At 39.7% G+C, this 26,418-nt stretch overlaps 1 protein-coding gene and 1 long non-coding RNA gene across 3 annotated transcripts in view; one reads left to right on the forward strand and one right to left on the reverse strand.

Annotated features, from left to right (window-relative positions):
* Positions 1 to 26,418, reverse strand: part of NRG2 (neuregulin 2) — a 200,619-nt gene that overhangs the window by 82,425 nt on the left and 91,776 nt on the right. The window lies entirely within an intron of this gene.
* Positions 1,357 to 25,055, forward strand: LOC103885452. Its single transcript, XR_648539.4, has 3 exons — positions 1,357 to 1,575; positions 3,307 to 3,387; positions 24,975 to 25,055. It is a non-coding gene; the product is annotated as an uncharacterized LOC103885452 (long non-coding RNA).

Below are 26,418 nucleotides of genomic sequence, written 5' to 3' on the forward strand. Positions count from 1 at the left end.
CTGATATTACTACTTACAACTTTCTTTCCATTCCAAAGCGGATGTGATGGGCCCCATCTGTGAAGTGTATCACCTGAGCTCACCTTCCAAGCACATTCCAATCAGACCTTCTGCCAGGCAGTTGAACACAGCCCCCTCTGTGACCATGGAAGGAAGAAAGGCTGCCTGCCTCCTGCAGGGAAGGAGTCCAGGGCCTTGTGCCAACCACCCACCCCCAGGACTCCACATTAGGCTGTCTCTACTATACCTAACCTTAGTTTCTTGTGCAAAGTCAAGATTCTCATACAGTTCTGCTCTAAGAGGCCAAGAAGAACCTAATAAAAGGATGTGGTACCTGGCAAGGGTCACAGCTGTCTCTCCGGGAGACCATACTGGGAGCGTGTGCAAGTGGGAGTAGTAGTCTTTCTTCCTCCCCCACCTGCTGTGCTTATTCTTGGCTCACTCTGGGCTCAGATGCCTCATACCTGCCCTACAGCCCTGTTCCATTTGAAACCTTCACTGCAGTAAGCTCCAGGCAACTGTTCTCCCCCTCTCTTCCCCCACCGCACTTAATCTTGCTCCTGGTCCCAAAGTCCTCTAGTTCCCTGCTCAGAAACTGTGGGGCTCCTCAAAGAATGAATCAGACTGGAGAAATAAAATTAGAAAAAGGTAATCTGCTGAGGTGGGCGGATAACTTGAGGTTGGGAGTTCGAAACCAGCCTGACCAACATGGAGAAACCCTGTCTCTACTAAAAATAAAAAAATTAGCCGGGCATGGTGGCGCATGCCTATAATCCCAGCTACTAGGGAGGCTGAGGCAGGAGAATCGCTTGAACCCGGAAGGCAGAGGTTGCGGTGAGCCAAGATCGTACCATTGCACTCCAGCCTGGGCGACAACAGTGAAACCCTGTCTCAAAAAAAAAAAAAAAAAAAAAAAAAAAAGTAATCTGGTAAAGTCTACAGGACAAGTTTTGAGCACTCTCTGGTCCTCTCTCCCCTTATCTCATTTCCAAAAGGAAACTATCCCCAGGATTATTTTACTGGCCTTGGATGAGATGGCCACCAGTTTACAACTTTATCTATCTCCCCTCTGGGAGGTCAAGATGTGGTCTTTACAGAGATGCGTGCTATGCCCTTAGTCTGCCTCTTACTCTAGAAAAAGCCCGATTTGTCTTAGAAAGCATGATCCATCCCAATCCTCACACAATCACCCCACTGCACACCCTACAGTCCCCAACCAACAGCCAAAGGCAAGAGACAAAAAGGAGCTCCCTTGCTATCAGTCAGCCCTTTCTGACCAGGACTCTTAGAATCAGAGCAGCCATTGTGACAAAGAGAACAAGTGAACATGAATGCCCAGGGCCTAAGTCCCATCACTGAGGCAAACTCTGTGTCTTGTCCCATAAGGGCAATGCGCCTGGCCATCCTGATAGCCTTCTCACGAGGTCCGTTTTTTTCTGCAGCAACGAATATGGGGGTCACCTACTTCCTGAAATTGCTGCCCTACTTGTCCTCTTCTCCCAGGGTTCCTCTCCTGGCTTTTCCAGTTTTCTGAAGGTCGCTTCTCTTTCTTCTTCACCGATGACCACTCTACACGTAAGTGCTTCTCGAGATTCTGTCCTTGTCTCATTCTTCCACTAATTTATTCCTCTCTTCTAGAAACATATGAACCCTGACCTGGACCAAGTGTTGGGCAGGCATTGGCCATCTATTTCCTACTCTCCACTCAAGGATTTCTACAACCCGCAGAGCAACAGCTACCACTTCTCCTAGAACAACCCAATTGTGTCTCTGATGCTGGTCTTTCCTGATGGTCAACTCTGTGCTCTTAACTCCAGCTGAAAACTTGCCCCTGGAAGATGAAGCTCAGCCACTACAAATGGAACTTACTGTCTTCTCCCTGAGCCTGCTCCTCTGGCTCTTGACTTTCTGACATCTATTACCCGCCTCAGCTTTTCCTCAGTCACTTGAGCTGAAAATCCAGAGTTGTCTCTGACTGACAGTGTGGCGTCACATCCTGTCACTAGCTGTGCCTGGCTAATTCTGCCTGCCCAATGTTTGTCTAACACATTTGCCTCTTCTCCTCTACTCATTCTCATCATGGCCATCAAAATTAAGCCTTCCAGCATCTTCCAACTTTCCCCCTTTATCCTGGTTCTCTATTCTAGCACCCCATGAAACATCCCACACATAGTTGCTCTATTAATCTTCCTTCAAAAGCTTTTATCTTGTCACTTCTCTGCTCAAAAGTCCTTCTGAGCTCTTGGCCAACTCTCAAAGAGTGTCCAACCCCATGGCCTGCCACTCAAGGCACTCCATCTTGTGTCCTTTGTCATTGTTCTGCCTCACACAGTCTGTCATCTGGCCACATGGTTCCCAAACATACCTTACTTCCAAACATTTCTTATTCTGGCTCCTAGGCACCTCATGCCATATCTGCTATTTCTAAACCTACCCATCCCTAAAGAATAGAATATGATGTTGCTTCCCTCCAATGACATTAAGCATGTTATACCTTCTACTACAATGAATCCTGTGGCCTCATTGCCCTGACTAGACTATAATCTTTGATGAATGGGACGTTTTTTCATTCCTTATTGTACTCCCAGCACATAACAATGGCTGTTCATAGGGCTTATCAGATGAATGAAAATATAAATCCTGCTTCCTAGGGGATGCAAGAGAATAGAAGAGATCAGGTATGAGCTATGCATTCCTCAGAAGCCAGGTAGGAAGAGTGGTCACAGTTGTACAGAAATGCCTGCCCAGCAGAGAAGCCACACTTCCACATGGGTGCCAAGCAAACAGTACCCTCAAGAGGCTATCTGTAGGCCTCTTTTCTCAAATGTTTTTAACCACAGGATTGCTTCCCTCCTTGGTCAAAAGATTGGATGCCGTGACTTCTCAGCAGGCCCTCCAACAGTCTGACTCCTTCATCTGGCTGGGGCTTGATGCTCCACAAATTCCTTACAGGTCAACCCTCCCATCAGCTGCTGTGTCACTTTGTCAGTGAGAAAGTGACTGATATTTCAATAGATTCTGACTTTACCTTAGAGAAAAAGCAAGAAAATAACCAAATACGATAGCATCCCCCAAAGTGGGACAGTCACACCTCATTTGTCTGAATTTGTGATGTCACATAGGGTAAGCCATTGTGACAAGATTCTTAACTCAAGGCATTCTCTTCAGCTTCAGAGGGGGCTTCTGTACCAACATTTTAACATGGTTGTTTGTGGGACAAACGAGGATTAGTGTTTTTCCCCAGCACCCTTGATTTTTCCTAAGTTTCTCCTACTCCAAGTCAGGACTGGGTTTATTGTCTTTCAGACCCAAGTAAACAACCAGCCTAATGCAGAACTTGTCTCTTTCAACAAATGTGCTGTTTCACACTTTCCCTGGGGGAAGAAGGTGAGTGAGTTAAAAGAGAAGTCTTCTCTTCCAGTCTGCAGATGCTAGAATAAACCAAAGGACTTGGCTAAGCACCTAGGAGGTGATCATGTTTATAACGCACTGAAAACTAGATGTATCCTAAAGAATCCCTGCAAAGGGATGGTTTATGTTTTACCTGCTTTAACCATGTGTAAGGTATGTTTGGAAAAGGATTCAACAAAGAGGACCACACTCCTCAATGCCTCAGAGACAGAAAAGGAACAGAGTTCAGTTCAAACTTCTGGGAAGGTTCCCTTTGGTTTGTGTTTCCTCTCCTGATAGGAGGTCTGCTTTCCATCTCTGCAGAACACACTTCTGCTTCTGATGATAAAGTGCATGCCTCATTGACTTCTAGATACTTACCATCTGTTGCTATTCCAACTCATGGCCCCACTTGACAAAAATGGCTGGGGAAAATCCACCAGCCACCAGGAGAAAACAAAGGCTATTTTGGGCTACCAAGCAGGGGTTCTGAGTGCAGCAGCCCATGGGTGGATCCTGATGAAGAGCACAGCTGGGGCTAAAGCAGACAAGCAGGCCATGCGATGCTGTCTGAAGTAACAAGAGGCTGTGCAGGGAACATTGGGTCACCAGACCCCATTCAAGGAATCCACAGATTTATCTGAGTCTGTTCCACATGGTAACAGTCAGACTAGCGGCCAGAAAGAACAAGAGGTTACAAGTCCAACTAGAATAAAAAGCCATGGCCACATGAGCTTTGAGTCAGATAGATCTGAGTTTGAATGCTCGCCTAGTCATTCTCTCTCACTAACTTTGGCTTCATCATTTAACCTTTCTGGGTCTTAGCTTCCGCGTATGGAAAATGAGGATAATGATACCTATCTTACAAGGGTGTTCTGAAGACTAAATGAAAGATAGTATAAAGTGCTCAGGCCAAGACCTGTCATACAGAAGGAACTCAATTTACTGATATTCTAGAGAAAAAGACATACTCCCAATCCAGAAAGAGTTTATATTCTAGTTAGGAAAACAAATTACATAAACATTAGCAAACAACAGGACATGCTCCAGCACTAGATTATGGGATATACATTTAAACATAGCAGTTAAGAGAGTAACAAGATCTCTGAGAGTCCCAATAATCAGGGAAGTCAACATAGAGCAGGTGGGATGAGAGTAGGTTCCTGAGAGTAGGGTCGGAAGAGATGAAACAGAAAGGAGGCCCTTCCCCTGGTCCGAGGCCACAGGGAAAATGCTGAGGCCAAGTTTAAAGAGTGAAGCCCAAAGGCCAAGTACAACCAAGTTAATTTTGAAGGAACTCCAACTGGATCCAGATACTGGATTTAGAAGATAAAGAATTCAAAGGATTTATTATAAATATGTTCAAATAATTATAGGAAAATATACCATCAAGAAACACACAAGTAGGGAATCTCAACAAGGAAATGGAAACATATTTTAAAATGGACTACAGAGCTAAGGTGCACAATTTAAATGTAAAATTTAAAAATCACTAGATAGGCTCAACTGAGGATTTAAGATGGCAGAAGAAATAATCAGTTAACTTGAAGACAAATGAAAAGAAACTGCCTTAGTTAATGAACTACCAGGGAAATGCAAATTAAAACCACAACAAGCTATCACCTCACACTTGTATGGACAACTATTATCAAAAAGACAAGAAATAACTAATGTTGACAAGGGTATGGAATGAAGGGAACCATTGTACAAAGCTAGTGGAAATGCAGATTGGTACAGCCACTATGGAAAACAGTATGGAGTTTCCTAAAATAATTTAAAATAGAACTACCATATGACCCAGAAACGCCCCTTTTGGGTATATTACACTTCAAAAAGATCACCACTTCATAAAGATCTGCACTCCCATGTTCACGGATGCATTAGTCACATTAGCCAAGATATGGAAACAGCCTAAATGCCCATAGTTGTATGAATGGATAAAGAAAATGTAATGTGTGTGTGTGTGTGTGTGTGTGTGTATGTGTGTGTGTGTATGTGTGTATTTATTTTTCAGGCTTTAAAAAGGAGCTCCTGCCATTTGCCACAACATGGATGGACCAGGAGCACAGGAGGATGTTATGCTAAGGGAAGTAAGCCAGACACAGAAAGAAAAATATTGCATGATCTCACTTATTAGTGGATTTTTTTTTTAAAAAAAGCTTAAATACACAAGATAGACAATGAAGCATTAGTTACCATGAGAGTGGCAAGGTAGGAAATTGGGAGATGGAGGTCAAAGGATAAAAATAGCAGATCCGTAGGATGAACAGATCTAGAGGTCTAAGGCACAACATGAGAACTACAGTTAATAGAATTGTACTGTATTTGGGATTTTGGTTCATTAAGTAGATTTTAGCTGTCCTTATTACACAAAAAAGTAACTGTGAAATGACAGATATGTTAATCTACTTTATTATAGTAAGTATTTTACTATCTATATGTATCCCATAATAACATGTTGTAAAACCTCAAGTATACACAATAAAATTTATTCAGGAAAGGGAAAGAGAAAGAAAATAGAGAAAGAAATCTCCTAGAAGTGTCAAGAAGAGAAAGAAATGAAGTAAGTAAACATATTGGATGGTTAAACCATAAATGAAAAAGTCTCAGATAAAATAGTATTTATTTAAAAATAAAAAAATCATATTAATAATTACATTAAATGTAAGTGGACTGATTCCAATGAAAAGGCAGAGATTGACAGACTATATTAAAAAGCAAGAACAGGCCGCACGTGGTGGCTCACATCTGTAATCCCAGCACTCTGGGAGGCCAAGGTGGGCGGAGCACTTGAGGTCAGGAGTTTGAGACCAGCCTGGCCAACATGGTGAAACCCTGTCTCTACTAAAAATACAAAAAATAGCCGAGCATGGTGGCACCTGCCTGTAATCCCAGCTACTCGGGAGGCTGAGGCAGAAGAATGGCTTGAATCCGGGCGGTGGAGGTTGCAGTGAGCCGAGATCGCACCATTGCACTCTGGCCTGGGTGACAGAGTGAGACTCTGTCTCAAAAAAAAAAAAAAAAAAAGCAAGAACAATTTATGTGCTTTCTTCAAAAGGGACACTTTGAATACCAAGATACAAATAGACTAGAAGTAAAAATACTGTGAAACCATGCAAATAACAAAAGTAAAAACTAAAAGCAGAAGGCTGGAAATTACACACACCTTAAAGGTAAGAAAACTGGAATGACTCTCTTAATACAAGACAAAATAGGCTTCAAGAAAAGGAATATACTAGAATCAAAGAAAGACATTTAATAATAAAAGGGTCAATACATAAGAGATACAGAACATTTTAAAATATATATGCCTCTAAAAAGAGATCTTCAAATTATATGAAGCAAAAAGTGACAGAACTAACGGAAAAATAGAAAAACCCACAATCAAAGCTGGAAATCTTAATACATTTCTATGGGTAATTGATAGATTAGTTAGACAAAATCTCAATAAGGATATGAAAGAAATGAGTGAACTATTAACTACTTTACCTAATTTACATTTACAGCAAATTTTACCCCCAAAATGAAAATGCATATTCAAGTGTACATAGAATGTTTAGCAAGATTAATAGTATGCTAGGCCATAAAAACAAATCTCAGTAGATTTTAAGAGATATGTTTTTTGACCATGATAAAATTAAAGTTAAAAATGAATTAAGAGAGACTGGGTGTGGTGGCTCACGCCTGTAATCCCAGCACTTTGTGAGGCCAAGGCAGGCCGATTGCTTGAGATCAGGAGTTTGAGATCAGCCTGGACAACATGGAGAAACCTCGTCTCTTCAAAAAGTACAAAAGTTAGCTGGGCATGGTGGCACATGCCTGTGGTCCCAGCTACTCGGGAGGCTGAGGTGGGAGGATTGCTTGAGTCCAGGAGGTTGAGGCTGCAGTGAGCTGTGATTGTGCCACTGCACTCCAACCTGGAAGTGAAACCCTGTCTCAATAAAATAAAATAAAATAAAATAAAATAAAATAAAATAAAACAAAACAATTAATTAAAAGAAAACATTTAGAAAATCCTTACATATATTTTTCTTGTGTTTAAAATCTCTTTAAAAGATAATGATTTAAGGCAAAAATAACAATGTATTGTGGAGTTTATAACATATATAGAAGTAAAATGTATGACAATAGCAAAAAGACTAAGCAACGGGAAATGGAAGTATATGGTTGTAGAGTTTTTATACTATACATAAAATGGAATCATGTTACTTGAAGATAGACTGATAAGTTGAACATGTATGCCATAGGTCCTAAAGCAACCACCAAAACAAATCAAAACAAAGCAAAAATGTAAAACTAACAAGCCAATAAAAAGATAAAATGAAATCACGAAAAAGAAGAAAAAAAGAACAGATGGGACAAATAGAAAACATAGTAAAACGGTAGATTTATGCCCAGCCACATCAATAATCACATTAAATGCAAATGGTGTAAACATCCCAATTTTAAAGGAAGAGATTGTCAAATTGTATAAAAAAGAAAGACCCAACAATGTAGGTTAAAGTAGAAGCATGGAAAAAGATGTCAACGCTAGCCAAAAGAAGGCTTAAGTGACTGTACTAATACAAGACAAGGTATATGCAGAGCAAATGTTACCAGGGATAAGGTGGGTCATTTTATAATGACAAAGGGATTAATTCATTCATAAGAAATAACAATCCTGGCCGGGCGTGGTAGCTCACGCCTGTAATCCCAGCACTTTGGGAGGCTGAGCCGGGCGGATCACCTGAGGTCAGGAGTTCGAAACCAGCCTGGCCAACATGGCAAAACCCCGTCTCTACTAAAATACAAAACAATTAGCTGGGCGTAATGGTGCATGCCTGTAGTCCCAGCTACTCGAGAGGCTGAGGCATGAGAACTACTTGAACCCGGGAGGCAGAGGTTGGCAGTGAGCCGAGATCACGCCACTGTACTCCAGCCTGGGCAACAGAGCGAGGCTTTGCCTCAGTTTAAAAAAAAAAAAAAAAGAAAAAAGAAATAATCCTTAGATTTGGCACCTAATGATAGAGTTTTAGAAATAGAGAAATTTAGAAATAGAGAAATAGACAAACTCACTACTATAATTGGAGATTTCAATACCTTCTCTCAATAGTTGATACAATAAGTGGACAAAATCAATAGGATATAGAAAATTTGAACAGTACTATTAACCAACTTGACCTAATTAACATTCACAGGATACTCCACTGAAAAACAATATATTTATTTCAAGTGCATATAGAACATTTACCAAATTAGACCACATTCTGGGCCATACTACAAATCTCAATAAATTCTAAAAGATTCAAATCATACAAACCATGCTCTCTAATCATAAAATAATTAAATTAGAAATCAGTAACAGAAAGATATACGGAAAAGCACCCAAATACTTACATATTAAACAATAAATTTCTAAGTAATATATGGGTCAAAGAAGAAATCACAAAGGAAACTAGAATATATTTTGAGTCAAATGAAAATAAAGGCTGGGTGTGGTGTTTCACGCCTATAATCCCAGCACTTTGGGAGGCTGAGGCAGGTGGATCACTTGAGGTCAGCAGTTCGAGACCAGCCTGGCCAACATGGCAAAACCGCATCTCTAGCAAAAATACAAAAATTAACTGGTGTGGTGGTGCACATGTATAATCCCAGCTACTCTGGAGGCTGAGGCACAAGAATCGCTTGAACCTGGGAGGTGGAGACTGCAGTGAGCCAAGACTGTACCACTGCACTTCAGCCTGGGTGACAGAGCAAGACTCTGTCTAAAAAAAAAGCAAAGGAAAAAGAAAGAAAGAAAAAGAAAAGAAAAACATGACAAATCAAAAATTGTGGCATGCAGCTTAAGCAGTATTAGAGGGAAATTTATAGAATTAAACTCTTATACGAGAAAAGAAGAAAGGTTTCAATCAATGAAATAAGCTCCCACCTTAAGCAACTAGAAAAGAAGAGCAAGTTAAACCCAAAGTAAATAGAAAAAGGAAATAATGAAATAAGCAAGAAAGTAAACAAAATAGAGACACAAAAATGATAGAAAAGATCAATGAAGCTAAAAGCTGGTTCATAAAATTGCTAAACCTCTAGTAAGATCAATCACAACTTCTAGTAAGATAATCACATTAAATGCAAATGGTGTAAACATCCCAATTTTAAAGGAAAATGAGAGAAGAAAAGAAAAAACGAGAGAAGATATAAATTAGCAGTATCAACAATGAGAAAACAGTCCTCACTACCAACTCCACATACACTAAAAGGATGATAATGGCATCTCATGAGCAATGTTATGCTAATAATTACATTACATTCTTTAAAAGTCATTGAAAAGTAGGAACTACCAAAACTCACTCAAAAAGCAGCAGATAATCTAATTAGCCCTATATCTATTAAACTAATTGAGTTTGTAGTTAGAACCCTTCTCACAGTCAAAACTCCAGGCCTGGAAGGCTTCATGGTGAATTCTACTAAACATATTAAAGAAAGAAGGAATATCAAATTCTATGCAAACTACTGCAGAAAATAGAAGACAAAGGAACACTTTCCAACTCATTCTATGAGGCTAGTATTGCTCTGATACCAAAACTAGACAAAGACATTATAAGAAAAGAAAACTATATTCCAATATTCCACATAAATTCCTCATGAAAAAAATTTGTAAATTTATTTTAGGAAATAAAGATTTAAATTTTTTTAAAATTTTTATTATTATTAGTTTTTGAGATGGTGTCTTGCTCTGTTGCCCAGGCTGGAATGCAGTGATGTGATCTCAGCTCACTGCAACCTCTGACTTCTAGGTTCAAGTGATTCTCCTGTCTCAGCCTCCTGAGTAGCTGGGATTACAGGTGTGCGCCACCACATCTGGCTAATTTTTGTATTTTTAGTAGAGACAGGGTTTCACCATGTTGGCCAGGCTGGTCTCAGGTGATCCGCCTGCCTTGGCCTCCTAACCTGCTGGGATTGCAGGCGTGAGCCACCGTGCCTGGCCAGGAAATAAAGTTTAACAACATTTTGAAGGATAATACATTATGATCAGATGGAGTTTATACCAAGACTGCAAGATTAATTTAATATTCAAAAATCCGGCCACTGCACTCCAGCTTGGGCGACAGAGCGAGACACCGTCTAAAAAAAAAAAAAAAAAAATTCAAAAATCAATGTAATTCACTCTATTCACAAACAAACAAAAAGAGATGATCTTCATAGGTGTAGAAATGTGTTTGATAACATCTAACATCTATTCATGACAAAACTCTCAAGAAAAGGGGATTCCCTCGATCTGATAAAAGGCATCTACAAAAGACCTACAGCTATATCATACTTAATGGCGAAAAATTAAATGCTTTTCCCTTAAGATCAGGAATAAGACCAGGAATCAATTCTACTCAACATTGTACTGGAGGTATTAGCCAGTGCAAAAATGTAAGGGGGAAAAAAAAGACATATGGATTGGAAAAGAAGTAAAGTAAAAGTGTCTTGATTCACAGATGACATGGTTGTCTATGCAGAAAATCCTAAGGAATCTACAAAAATGCTACCAGAACTAGTAAGTGAGTTTAGCAAGGTTGTAGGATATATGGTCATTATATAAAAATCAAATGTATTTCTATATATTGACAGTGATTGCCCAGGGCATAGGGGAACTTTTGGGGGTAATGGAAGTATTCTATGACATAACTGAAATGTAAACCATATCATTTGCAATAGCATCAAAAATACAAAAAATCCAGAGAAAAAGTTAATAAAAAATATGTAAAACTACACACTGAAACTACAGAATGAAAACTATGAACACAGATACCTATTCTGTGAACACACAGAATATATTTTTTAAAAACTCTTACACGTACATTGTTTTCAGTGTGAAACTACACACCAAAAACTATGAAACAACCCGGACAAAGTGGTGTGTGCCTGTAATCCCACCTACTCAGGGAGGATAAGGTGGGAGGATTGCTTGAGCCCAGGAGTTGAGGCTGCAGTGAGCTATGATTGTGCCTCTGCACTCCAGCCAGGAGGACAGAGTGAGACCTTGTCTATGAAAAAATAATAATAATAAAGAAAACTATGAAATATTGCTGAGAAAAAGTAAGATCTAAATAAATGGAAAGATGTGTTCATGGATGAGAAGACTCAATATTAAGCTGTAACTTTTCTCTAAATTAATCTATGAGTTCAATGAAATCTAATCAAATCCCAGCAGGCTTTTTAGTAGAAATTGATAAGCTAATTATAAAATGTATGTGGAAATGCAGTGGACCCAGAATAGCCAAAAGCAATTTTGTAAAAGAAGAAAAAGTTGGAGACCTTACACTAACTGATTTCAATACTTTTTTTTTTTTTTGAGACAGGGTCTTGTTCTGTCTCCCATGCTGGAGTGCAATGGCGTGATCATAGCTCACTGCAGCCTTTATCTCCCGGGCTCAATGGTCCCCCCGCTTCAGCTTCCTGAGTAGCCAGAACTACAGACCCAGGACACCATGCCCTGCTAATTTTTTTTTTTTTTAAATTTTTGGTAGAGATGAAGTCTCGCTATGTTCCCAGGTTGGTCTTGAACTCCTGAGCCCAAGCGATTCTCCCACCTTGGCCTCCTAGAATTACAGGCTCAAGCCACCATGTACAGCCTCAAGATACATTATAAAGTTAAAATAATCAAGATTGTAGATCAACAGAACACAATAGACTATCCAGAAATACACCCACACAAATTGATTGTTGACAAAGGTTTTAAGGCAATTCAAGGGGATTCTTGGGGGGAAAAGGATAATCTTTTTAACAAATAGTGCTGAAACAATTGGATAGCCATATACAGAAAGGGAAGTGAGAGAGAGAGACAGAGAGAGGAAGGAAGGAAAGAAGGAAGGAAGGAAGGAAGGAAGGAAGGAAGGAAGGGGAGAGAACCTTGACCCCTAAATCACACCATATACAAAAATTAACTCAAATGGATCGCAGACCTAAATGTAAAAGCTAAAAAAGTCTGAGAAATAAACATACCAGAAATTCTTAGTGACCTTGGGTTTGGCAAAGATTTCTTTCTTTCTTTCTTTCTTTCTTTTTTTTTAAATGGAGTCTTGCTCTGTCGCCTAGGCTGGAGGGTAGTGCATGATCTCAGCTCACTGCAACCTCCGCCTCCTGGGTTCAAGCGATTCTCATACCTCAGTCTCCTGGGTAGCTGGGATTACAGGCATGAGCCACAGCGCTCAGCTAATTTTTGTGTTTTTAGTAGAGACAAGGTTTCACCATGTTGCCCAGGCTGGTCTTGAACTCCTGGCCTCAGGTGATCTGCCCACCTTGGCCTCCCAAAGTGCTGGGATTACAGGTATGAGTCACTACACTTGGCCAGATTTCTTAAATAGGACTCAAAATGTAGGAAACGTAAAATAAAAATATAAGTAGGACTTCAAAATTTAAAACCTCTGCTCTTCAAGTGACAGTGTTATGAAAATGAAAAGGCAAATGAGAAATTGGAAAACAATCTGCAAAACATACCTGACAAAGGAATTATGTCTAGAATATACATTTTAAAAACTCTTACAACTAAGTAATATAAAGACAAAAAAGTCCATTCAAAAAAATGAGCAAAAATTTGAACAGACACTTGACCAAAAAAAGATATACCAATGGCAAAAAAGTACACGGAAAGATGCTTACCATGAGTCATCAGCAACATGCAAATCAAACTAGTGAGATACTACTATATACCCACTAGAATGGCCAACATTAGAACAAATGATAATACAAAAGGTTGGGAAAGACGTGGAGCAACTGGAACTCCTTAGTAACTGCTGCTGGGAAGGTCAAATGGTACAGTTTGGTAGTTTCTGAAAATATTAAACATAGACCTTCCTAGAACCCTGCCATGCTAGGTATTCATCCAAGAGAAATAAGAACATGTCCACACAAAGATTTGTCCACAAACGTTCATAGCAGTTTTAATTGCCCCAAACTGGAAACAATCCAAATGTCCAAGATGGGAATGTATAGACACATTGTGATATATAAAAACAACGGAATACTACTGAGCAATAAAGAGGAGGGAATTACTGATACATGCAACAGCATAGATAAACCTCAGAAACATTATTCTTGCTAAAAGAATCCAGACACAAAAGAATACATAGTATGTGATTCCATTGTATCTGTACTGACAGAGGGAAATCAGTTATTGCTTGGGGCATGAGAAAAGTTTTTGTGAATAAAGGAAACATCCTCTAACATGATTGTAGTGATGTTTACCTAACTGCATACATTTGCTAAAACTCATCAAATTGTACCCTTAAAATTGGTGAAATTTATTGTCTTAATTCTGTCTCAATTTTTTAAAATGAGGCAGCTCTGCAAGGTACACATGGAATAGACTCCAAAGTTTATAGTTAAGTGGAAAAAAACTAGGTGCAGAAATATGTATACAGTATACTATCATTTGTGAGGGGTTAAAAAGAAAACACATAGGTATGTGCCATATAGCCAGAGAATATCTCTAGAAGGATACCCAAGAAAATGTAACAGTGGTAGCCTCTAGGAATAAGAATTCAGTGTCTGGAGTCTGAAATATGTGGGAGACTTTATTTTCCATCATGCATTCTTGGATTTTTTGCCATGTACATTTTAAAAACAGATGCCGATACAGGGAGACGCAGGATGCCGTGGAAGTTCATAAGGAAGGGTATCTGTCTCACAGTGGTGGAGAGTGTCAGTAAATACTTCTTTGAAGAAGGTATATTTAAGCTAAGACCTGAAGGACAGTAAGGAATTAGCCAATCGAAGTGGGGAAGGAAAAAAAAAGATCATTCTAGACAGAGAGAATAGCATATACAAAGATCACAAGGAAAGAAAGAAAATGTGACATTAGGCAACGGCAGGCTAACTCTGTGGAGCCAGAATATTGAAGGATAAATATGAGACTGATGATATAGATGGGGGCTGGGTTTTCCTAAAGCTCACCAGACTTTTTCTGTTAAGAGCCAGGTATTTAAAAAAAAAAAAAAAGAGTCAGATATTAAAGATTTTTGACTTCTTGGGCCAAGAAGCAAAAATCAAACATTTTTTATGGGTATTTGCACAAGACACACACAAAAATTTTATAATTTTGAATTGACGAAATTCAGCATATAATCATTGAATACTTTTTTGTAATATGGGCCTATTAATGAGAATAATATAATTTTGGGGGGGTGGGGGATAACATTTCATTTAATTATGATGCACAGCTAGTGTGTCTTACTATCAAAGTTGATTGCAAATATTCACCTGTTAATGCTGATCTGTAATGAGATCTGATACATTTCATCTTTGAAAATGTCTTTTTCATACAGAAAATCAATGCCAAATATTGATATCAATCGATGAGCATATGATTTTAATTGAGCACATTCATCACTTGGAAGGCATTTATAGATTTCTGATAGATTCTTCTCTTGATATTGGCCTTTAGCTTGTCATTACATTGCAGGTTAATTACTTCCAATTGAAGGTTAGGTGGAAGTCCCTCAATTGCAGAGTTAAGTGAATTTTGAAGTATAGAAATTTCATTTGCACTTGCATCAACATTGGAATAAAACACTGCTGGAACTATAGTTTGAGCTCAGAAAATATGTCTATTGCAAACTTGTGTGGGACGGAGAGCTTGCTTCTTGTTTCAACTTCCCATAGCATGGGAAGTGTGTAAAGCAGCTGGACATGATTTGTGATTCAAACAACATTAGTTATAGTCTAAATTATTTTACCGCAATATCAATTTCACAAATAAGCATTGTTTTACTTTGTAATTTTAGGTTAAATTCATTAAGAAATACCAAATCTGTAGCAAAAGCTATTATCCAAAGCCATTTAGTATTTGATAACACTGGTTAAGGGTAGTTTTTTCATCCAGAAAAATATCAATGTCAGCTCTGAGCTAAAAGAAAAATCACAACAAAATTTTATTACTGTTAAATCATCAAAATGTATGATAGGACAAGTTAATATCTTTAGCTCTTATTTCCGTCAAAAAGGCACAGAACTGCCAATGGTTAAGTTCCTAAGAGTGAATGGAGTTCACTGTTGACATCACTGGTTCAATAATACATGACAGATTAAAATATTTCCATCAAAGTACCTGCAGATAAATAATACAACGACCACAAGCTTTAAACATTTTATATTTTCACAAGTTTTGTAAATTTCCCCAATTAAGCCTTTTTTATACTGTATTCATATTTTTGTGATCATTAGTTATAACACATCTTAGCAGATTCCACTTCAGGTTGTACTGAGTTAGTGTTTTCCCAACTATTCTCATCTGTAGTTATTCTACACTATTCGTAGAGGCTAATTTTTCAGTGGCCTCAAACTTGGCATCCATTCCTCAAATAAACAATAATAAATGGCCAGTATTGTTAACAACTGTCAGCTCATCCAGAGCCTAGGAAAACCACTGAAAATCATTTGCCTTGTCTTTAAATTTACTGTTTATGTTCTCCCAATGTCTGTAGCTCTTTGAACAACTATTTTTGCAGAAAGACTAATAGTCTTTAGTGAGTTTATTTTCTCTGTATACAGTTTAATTAACTCACCATTTGTAAGCAACTTTCCTTGCTTTGCTAACAAATTAGCCACTTAGAAAATTAGTTCGACATAGCCTGATTTCCACTATTTATTTACATATTGAGACAGAGTCTCGCTGTGTCACCCAGACTAGAGTGCAGTGGTGGCATCTCGGCTTACTGCAACCTTTACCTTCTGGATTCAAGCAATTCTCCCACCTCAGCCTACTGAGTAGTTGAGACTACAGTTGCATGTCACCATGCCTGGCTAGTGTTTGTATTTTTAGTAGAGATAGGGTTTCACCATGTTGGCCAGGCTGGTCTTGAGCTCCTGATTTCAGATGATCCGTCCGTCTCAGCCTCCCAAAGTGCTGCAACTATAGATGTGAGCCACTGTGTCTGGCCTCACTTTTTATATTTTTATTTTTATTTTTTTTTTGAGATGGAGTCTCACTCTGTCACCCAGGCTAGAGTACAATGGCATGATCTCAGCTCACTGCAACCTCTGCCTCCCAGGTTCAAGCAATTCTCCTGCCTCAGCCTCCTGAGTAGCTGAGATTACAGGCGCGTGCCACCACACCTGGCTAATTTTTTCTGCATTTTTAGTAGAGATGGGATTTCACCATATTAGCCAAGCTGGTCTGTATCTCCTGACCTCATGATCCACCCACCTCGGCCTCCCAAAGTGCTGGGATTATAGGCATGAGACACCACGGCCGGCCCCACTTTTTATTTTTGTGAAGAAATTGTGCTGTAATGAGATATTTGATTTTAAATTTTCTAATTTTTCTGACTGTTGCTTGTCTGTGAGTTGGGAATATTGTGATGAATGTTAAGTGTTTGGTAATATTGACATATATTGTGCTCTTTTAGCATGGCTATAATGCCATTGTGTAATAAACCTAGTTCTTTGTCATCTAATTTAACAACAAAATAATCTACAGTATATTGTTTTCAAAAGCATGACATTCAAAGTCCACTTTTCTTATTTTGACATAATGAGGATGCACTGGTAATGAAATACCACAGTATAGTGATACACATGTCACTTATTAACATTGTTAGGTTATGACTTTATCACTGCAGCAGTGCAGTGATGAGAGTGTCATATACAATTTTTATGGCAACTTTTCACTGGTAGTGCAAACAAACAAACCCATAAACAATATGCAAACAAATGGAATGGCTATGCATTCCAATAAAATTTTATTTATGGACACAATTTTGAATTTCATACAATTTTCACATCATGAATGTTATTCTTTGTACTGAATTAGTGTTCTCTCAACTATTCTCATTTGTAGTTATTTGATTTTTTTCAATCACTAAAAAATGTGTGGGCAAAAAAAATTAAATAAAAGGTGTCCAGATTGGAATGGAAGAAGCAAAAGTATCTGAATTCATTCTCAGATAATATGATCTTTAAAAAAAAATGTTTCAACACAAACAAGGTATGGTGATTAGATCAGGGCAATTAGCATATCCATCATCTCAAACACTTATCATTTCTTTGTGATAGGAACATTGAATATTCTCCTTCTAGGTTTTTGAAACTTTATATTATTATTAACTCTAGTCATCCTACTGGACTGTAGAATACTAGAACTTATTCCTCCTATCTAGCTGTAATTTTGTATCCTTTTACAAATCTCTCTCTATCCTTCCTTCCCTATAGTCTTCCCAGGCTCTAGTATCCTCTGTTCTACTTTTTTACTTATTTGAGGTCAACCTTTTTTAAGGTTCCACATATGAGTGAGAATGTGAAGTGTTTAACTTTCTGTTCCTGGCTTATTTAACACAATGTCCTGCAGTTCCATTCATGCTGCCGTGAATGACAGGATTTCATTCTTTTTAATGGCTGAATAGTATTCCATTGTGGGTATGTACCCCATTTTCTTTATTCACTCATCTATTGCTGGATACCTAGGTTGATTCCATGTCTTAACTATTATGAACAGTGCTGCAATAAGCATAGGGATGCAAATGTCTCTCACATATAATAATTTCCCTTCCTTTGGATAAACTCCCAGTAGTGATACTGCTGAATGATAGGGTAGTTCTATTTGTATTTCTTTGAGAGACCCCCCCATACTATTTTCCACAGTGGCTGTACTAGTTTGCATTTCCACCAACAGCATACAAGAGTTCCCTTCTCTCTGTGTCCTTACCAGCATTTGTTACTTTTTGTCTTTTTGATGGCCGTATACAGAAATTAGAGGTGGGGGCCTTCATTTATGGTTTTGATTTGCATTTCCCTGATGATAGTGATGTTGAGGATTTTTCATATATTTTGTGGCCTTTCGTATACTGCAGAGTAATATCTGTTCAGACTGTTTCTTCGCTTTTTTTTTTTTTTTTTGGGGCGGTCTCGCTCTGCTCGCCCCAGGCTGGAGTGCCGGTGGCGTCAAACCACTGGCTCACCGCCTCCGAGGTTCCCGCCATTCTCAGCTCAGCCTTTCTGAGTGGCTGGGACTACTGGCTGGCAGCCCAACTGTTTTTGTTGCACCCCAGTAGAGATGGGGTTTCACCGTGGTCTCGATCTCCTGACCTTGTGATCTGCCCGCCTCGTTTGCCCATGTTTTAATCGAACTGTATGTTTTCCTGTGTTGAGGTGTTTGAGTTTCTCATATATTCTGGATAGTAATTCCCTATTAGATCAGTAGTTTGCAAATATTTTCTTCCATTCTATAGGTTTTCTTTTCACTCTGTTGATTGTTTCCTTTGATATGCAGAGGCTCTTTTTAGTTTGATATAATCCCATTTGTTTATTTTTGCTTTTGTTGCCTGTCCTTTTGAGGTCTTATTCATAAAATATTTTCCCAGACCAATGTCCTGAAGCATTTCTCCTATATTTTCTTCTAGTAGTTTTGTAATTTCTGGTCTTACATTTAGGTCTTTATTGAAAAGATGTCTTTTCTCCAATGAATGTTCCTGGCACTTTTGTCAAAAATCAGTTGGCTGTAAATATGTGGGTTTATTTCTGGTTCTCTGTTCTGTTCCATTGGTCTATGTGTCTGTTTTTATGCCAATACCATGCTGTTTTGGTTACTACAGATTTGAGGAAAAAGAACAAAACTGGAGGTATTGTTTTGACTATTTGGGGTCTTTTGTGGTTCCATACAAATTTTAGGATTTTTTTCCTGTTTCTGTGAAAAATGTCATTGGCATTTCGATAGGTAGATGAAATAATCTTATATATAGAAATACTCCTTAGTATTAAGGGGTCCACTAAAAAAAGCCATTAGAATGAATAAATGAATTCAACAAAGTTGCAAGATACAAGATATAAAAAAATAAATTATATTCTTATATACTTGCAATGAACAATTTGCAAATGAAATTAAGAAAACAATTCCATTTATAATAGCATCAAAAAGAGTAATGTAACTAGGAATAAATTTAACAAATGAGGTGCAAAATGTAAACTCTGAAAACTACAATATACACTGTTGAAAGAAATTAAAGAAGCTCTCAATAAATATAAAGGCACCCTATGTTCATGAATCAGGAGATTCAATATTGTTAAGATGGCAGTATTCCCCAGATCGATTTACAGATTCAACGCCATCCCAATCAAAGTCCTTGCTGACTTTTTTTGCAAAAATTGACAAGCTGATCTTAAAATTCAAGCTGACAAGGTGCCCAAAATAGCCAAAGCAATTTTGAAAAAGAAGAACAAAGTTGTATGACTCATACTTCCCACTTTAAAACTTACTATAAAGCCACAATAAATTAGGACAGTGTGGTATCAGAATAAGGACAGACACAGATCAATAGAATAGAATTGAGAATCCAGAAATAAACTCTCACATTTATGGTAAATTGGTTTTCAAAAAGGGTATGAAAGTAATGTAATCAGGAAAGAATAGTCTTTTCAACAAATTGTTCTGAGACAACTAGATATCCACATGCAAAATAATGAAGTTGAATACCTACCTCACACTGTATATAAAAACTAACTCAAAATGGATCAAAGACCTAAATGGAAGAGCTCAAACTATAAAATTCTCAAAAAACATAGATGTATTTCTTTGCGACATTGGATTGGGCAATGATTTGTTGGATATGACACTAAAAGTAAGAACAAGAAAAGAAAAAATAGATAAACTGGGCTTCCTCAAAATTAGAAACTTCTGTCTTTCAAAGGACATCATTAAGAAAGTGAAATGCTAACTCACTGAATTGTAAGAAATATCTGCAAATCATACATCTGATAAGGAACTTATATCTATAATATATAAAGAATGCTTACAACTCAACAACAATAAAACAATCTGGTTAAAAATGGGTTTAATTTTTTTTCTTTGGAGAAATGTCTTTAATTTATTCTTTGGAGAAATGTCTATTCGAAGGGTATGAATACATATTTCTCCAAAGAATATTTGCAAATGGTCAATAAGCACATGAAAAGATGCTTAACATTACTAAGCATTAGGGAAATACAAGTCAAGACTATAGTGAGATACCACCTCACACCAATTAGGATGGCTACTATTAAAAAACAAAACCAGAAAATAACCAGTGTTGGTGAGGATGTGGAGAAATTTGAATGCTTGTACATTGCTGGCAAAACAGTTTTATTGAGATATGTTCTCATACCATACAATTCACACACTTAAAATGTGTAATTCAATGATTTTTAAATACATTCAAAGAGTGGTACAACCATCACTACAATCAAGTTTAGGACATTTTATCAACCTGAGAAGTAACCCCATACTCTCTGGCCTCCCACAAATTTCCAGTTTGAAGAAACTGCTAATCGACTTTCTGTCTCTAAAGATCTGCCTATTCTGGACATTTCATATAAGTCAAATTATACAATGTTTGGTCTTTTGTGACTGGCTTCTTCCACTTACAATAAAGTTTTCAAAGTTCATCCACATTGCAGCATGTATCAGTACTTTTTTCCTTTCTGTTGCCAAATAATATTCCATTGTCGATGTATCACATTTTATTAATCCACCCATCAGTTGATGGCCATTTAGGTGGTTTCTACTTTTTGTTTATTAAGAATAATGCTTCTATGAACATTTGTGTTCAAGTTTTTGTAAAGACATACATTTTCTTTTCTCTTGGGTATATATACACCTGGGAGTGCACTGCTGGTTCACCAGACTTTTCCAAACCAACTGCATGCACCATTTTATATTCCCGTTAGCAGTGTATGAGGGTTCCCATTTCTCCACATCCTTGCCAACATTTATTATTATGCATCTTTTTTAGTCTGGCTATCCTAGTGGGTGTGAAGTGGCATATCATTGCCGTTTTGATTTGCATTTCCCTAATGACTAATGATGCTGAACATCTTTTCACATGCTTATTGGCCATTTGTATAGCTCCTCTGAAGAAGTGCCTATTTAGATCCTTTACCAGTTCTTTCCAATTCTTTTTATTGTGGTAAAATGTACATAACGTAAAATTTACCATTCTAACCACTTTCGAGTGTATCAGTGGAATCAAGTACATGCACGTTGTTGTGCAACCATCCCCATTCTCCATCTCCAGAGCTCTTTTCATCTTTAAAATGGAAACTGTATGCATTAAACAATTACTCCCTATTTTCTCCTCCCTCACCCAACCCCTGGCAGTCACCATTCTACTTTCTGTCTCTATGAATCTGACTACTCTAGGCACCTCATATCAATAGAATTAATGTGGTATTTGTCTTTTTGTGACTAGACAATTTCATTTAGCACAATGTCCATGAACTATACGAAAAGAGGCAGCAAGCTTCTTTCCTGAGACGAATACTCTTCGTAGTCAGAACAGAACCAGTCTCACTGCACCTGACATCTGGTCATATCCAACCTCCTGGCTCCCTCAAACCAACCTTTCTAGTGGTGGGAAAGAAGTTCAGCTCTGGACTTCCCGAGAGACCTAACCTGAGCCACTCTTTCCCCCACACAGAGGTCTGCTTCACATATAATCGTTACCATCACTTCGATTATCACTGCCACCATTCCAGCCCAAAGCTCAGCCCTTTTCTTCACCACCATCCTAGCTGCATCTCAACTACTAGCCCAGTCAATATCCTGGCCACTGCTGCCAATAACAACTCCCATTTACTGAGCATCTGCTATGTTGTGTCTAATCCTCATTGCAAAACTGCATACCAGGAGGTCTGGACTTTATCTTGAGTGCTATGGGAAGTTGTTGAATTGTTTTAAGCAGTATAATCATAAGATAACATCCACATATTAAAATATTTATTCTGACTGCAGCACACAGAATAGAAGTGTGACTGGAGTTAGCCCAGTTAGCAGGTTGTTGCAGTTCTGGGTGAGACAAGGGTGTTGGCAGTGAGGATGAAGAGAACTGGTAGAATCTGAGAAGTGTTTAGCAGGTGGAATGTATAGGACTTGATTTCAGATTGGATATGAGGGTAAGACAGAGACTAGAGTCAAGAGTCCCTCAGCACAGGCAAGCTCTGCAGCCACAGGCAGCCATGTTCAACTAACAATTAAAGCCTCTGAGTCTCGGTGACCCTGAGGCTTCTAGGATTCTCGGTGACCCTGAGGCTTTAATTTCCTATCAATAGGCTTCTCCAAAAATCTGTAATGTAGACACTTCAGCGAGGAATGAAACTGATAAGACTAATTTGACCACTATAAAAATAACTCCTGTTTCCTCTCTCCCTTTAAGGGAAACAGAAGCTGCATATTAAGGAGGCTTCAGGAGCCCCCATCTTTCCTCTCTCAAATTTTCATCATTTCCACCTCTCCAACAGCCCTTAAAAATCAATCAATACATTACTCCACAGACATATAATGGTCATGCTATGTATAAACTGTGATATCACTATTTTAGGGTTAAGGATTCAGAGATGATCTCCCTTTCTCTAGCAAATCCTGCTCTTAGGAAAAGACCTAGAACTAATTTTTCCTGAAGAACAGATGAGTAACGGAGTGTGACCTTCCTTTAAGGGAATTTTTAACTAATACATCTTTTTCTTATTTCAAAAGTCATTCTCAATAAGTACAAGTAAGGCATAAAAGTCACTAGAACACCCACTACCTGAAGATAATAATTAGAAACATTTTGATGTATGTCTTATCAGATTTCTATACATATATTTTTTCCTTCTATGCTTCTATTCTAGTTTAGCGAGGGAGCTTATATTTTACTTAAGAAGAACATCTTACTCTAAGGAACGAGCCCAGCATAACTGTTATTTGGTGCAGAGAATTTTAGTCTTCAAAAGTCACGTTTCTAAGGTTCACACATAAACAGTTGCTTCTAAAGAAGGCTTTGCTTGGTTTCTGGCCATGGCTAGGTGTTCATATTCACCCACTGTCCCTAGACAAGTCCTGCTCACCCTGGTTTTGGAGCATGAGAAAAGGGAAGTAATAGACACCCAGCTTGGCAGGGGGGCTGGTCAGGGGAGGAGGCCTCCCAAAGGGCAACTAGTACTGCTACATTCTTTGCATGGCTCCTTGCTCTGTCTAAATAGCAAAAGGCTGCTGGGAATGGCATGTGTGTGACAAAGACACAAGGGAAAATTTGTTAAGAGCGGTGTCCCAGACTCTTCCTAGGGGAAACCTGATTAAAAGGTTTATTTCAAAGGATCATTAGAAGAAAAAGAATTTAAGCTTCCTTGGATAGAGCAGCCTTTGAACCAAGCTCTGTTTCAACACTTCATCTTCATTCCTCAGAAGGTCAGCTAGAGTGAGCCACACACCACAGACCAAACTCCCAATGCCAGGGACACAGACAATTAACGCTGGCCCCTCCATGACTGGCAGTACCATTTCAACCCACTGCAGGGAGAGCTGGAGGATGCCTGTCCCTTGGGAGCTGGAATACAGTGCTGGGCATTCCAGTACTTCCCTCACACCCAGGAGTATGATATGCCTTCTGTAGAACATTTAGCTTCTTTCAAAGTAGAAAATTTCCTCATGTTAAGAGAGCTAAGGTCTCTCCTTTCACTGAAACCTAAAGAGCTTCCCATTCCCACCTCTTTAGGAAGGTTCTGGTCCCAAAACTGTACTGGACTTGCAGTTTCCTGGAGAACCAGAGTAGGGGGAGGGTATAGGTGGCTTTGGACATCCCCAAGCTGACCATGCCTCCTGCAGGTGCTTTTGCAATCACAGCTGCTGCCTTTCCTGGGGCAAATACTCTCCACACGCCAGAATTAAACTAATTCCATTGCAACTGACATCTGGTCATATCCAACCACAAGGCTGCCACGTATCGAGCCTTCTAGTGGTGGGAAAGAAATTCAGGTCTGAACTTCCTGAGGGACCTAACCTGAATGGACCACTCTTCCTGCAAACAAATATCCAGTTCACATAACTGCTACCATCACTTCAGTGATCACTGCCGCCATTTCAACCCACCACTCAGCCCCTCTCCCAGCCACCATCCTAGCTGCATCTTGACTACCAGCCCAGTCAATATCCTGGCCACTGCTGCCAATAACAGCTCCTATATATTGAGCATTTGTTATGTTGTCTCTAACCCTCAATGCAAATCTGCAAGTTTACTGAAGACGAAACTTCAGTTTCCTGTCGTCACATTGCAGAGAAGAGGCAGAACTGGGCTTTCAACCTAGGCCTAGATGACCCCAAGCCTGTGCTGTTTTCACTGCCCCATGCTGCCTCCCTACTGTGGGCCAAGCTCTGGATGCAGACTGAGAAGGTACACATTTGCTGACTATGTGACCTTGCCAAGTCCCTCACTTTCTGTGCTTCAGTTTCATCTCTAAAATGACAGTTTTGTTTGAGGCAGAAAGATACAGAGCAGTGTTTTTGTGTGTGTCTTGGGTGTCTATGCCTCTCTTTTGCTACATTTTGGGAGGTAGAAGTGAGGCCTTCCATTATTCCTACTCTCCAAGCCCAGGGCAGTCAAATGCTGGTTCTGTCATGGGACATAGTGGATCATAGCCAGGCTGGAGGGTGCCTGCTCACGACCTGCTCCCTCTCTGGGGTGCCACATGCTGTGGTCAGGAAGAGGGGACCCTGGAAAGCCCTTGGAATATTCCATCAGCTGGGGGCCCTTTAGAAGGCTGATGGAATGATGAGGTAACAATAAAGCCTGAGCTCCGTGGCTCCTTTTTCTCTCTAATGAGGTTTTTCTGTCCCACAGCCATGGAAAGCTCCCAAGTTCCCCGGAGATGCCTCCTTGGCCCATCTGCCTGCCTTTCATCCTACACCACCCAGCTTTCTCAACTCCTAATTGTGTTTCTGAGACCTCAATCCCCAGGCTCTTGACCAACCATGCAGAAAACCCAACTGGTTACAACACTGCAACCTCAGCCCTGCACCCTCCTATAGAACGCCCTCCTGCTGGCTCACCCAGGCAGCCCGGCCTGGCCTGGCAGGAAGGACAAAGCTCGCAGCCTCAGGGTCTTAGCCCTGGAAGATCCAGGGCATGCAGTGGCCAGCCAGGAGGACTTACAGATGGGTAGAGGCATTTACCAACTACATTGCCAGGAAGAAAGCATGGCATAAAGGCGTTTAGTTTGCAGTCAAGTTTTGGAATTCTGGCTCTGCCTCTTCCTAGCCATGTGACCATGGGCAAGAGATTTAACCTTTCTGAGACACAGTTTCCTTGTGTGTTAAATAAAGATAATAATATCTACTTTGCTGAATGGTTGCAGGGATTAACCAAGATAAAATATTTAAAGCATCTTGCTCAGTGCCTGACACATAGTTGGCACCCAAAAAATGCAGTTTCCTTTTCCTACCTCAATGGGAAAACAAATTTGGCAGATCACGTCTCAATTATTAGAGGGTCCAGGGCCCAGCCTCTGTACCTTTTGTCCTTTAAACTGCACAATCCATAAACTACTGAAGGTGGGAAGAGGAAAAGAGGAAAATGAGGCAAGGGTGGAAAACAGATGGGCGGGCAGAAAAAAGGTGCAGAGGGCAGCCTCAGCCTGAGACAGGAGAGCTTCTGTGGCTTAGACCCCCAGAGCACCCTGAAATCAGTGCACAAGGAATTTGCTAAGAGCAGCTGGCCCCTGGTTGGGGTGGGAGAAGGCTCCAGATTCACAGCCTGGTTTCAAGTGGGTCTTTCCCACTAGCCTGTCTGGGCTGGAAGCAGGGAACCTGATATTTACATACCTCCGCAGATGTGTCCCAACAGCCTGCTCGCCCTACCACGGTGGAGGAGGAATAATCGCACCAAGGCCGAGCTCCCCAGTCCTCCCCCTTGAAGAGTCAGATGACCTCAGTGCTTCAATGCTCCAAATGGAGTAGGGCAGTGCGTGTGTGTGTGTGCGTGCATGCATGTGTGTGCGCGTGTGTGTATGTGCGCAGCTCCAGTCCCGAGCAGAGGAGGCTGCAGGCCTGGGTTCAGAGGGATGCAACATCTGGCCAGCTGTGAGCCTGAGCCAGATGTGTGCCGGCCAGATGGAGGGCAAGCTCCCCTGGGTGGGGGTTGCACAGGAGGAAGTCATAACCTCATTGTGCGGCCTAATCCTGAACATATTACTCTGGAATATGTGCAGTATCAACAACACTGCCATAAAAAGAGGCCTCAATAAAGAGAGAAGAAGAAAGAGCAAGGCCTCAAGAGTTGTCAGTGG

Source organism: Papio anubis, chromosome 5 (assembly GCF_008728515.1).
Source record: "Papio anubis isolate 15944 chromosome 5, Panubis1.0, whole genome shotgun sequence".
In the NCBI taxonomy this organism is placed as follows: domain Eukaryota; kingdom Metazoa; phylum Chordata; class Mammalia; order Primates; family Cercopithecidae; genus Papio; species Papio anubis.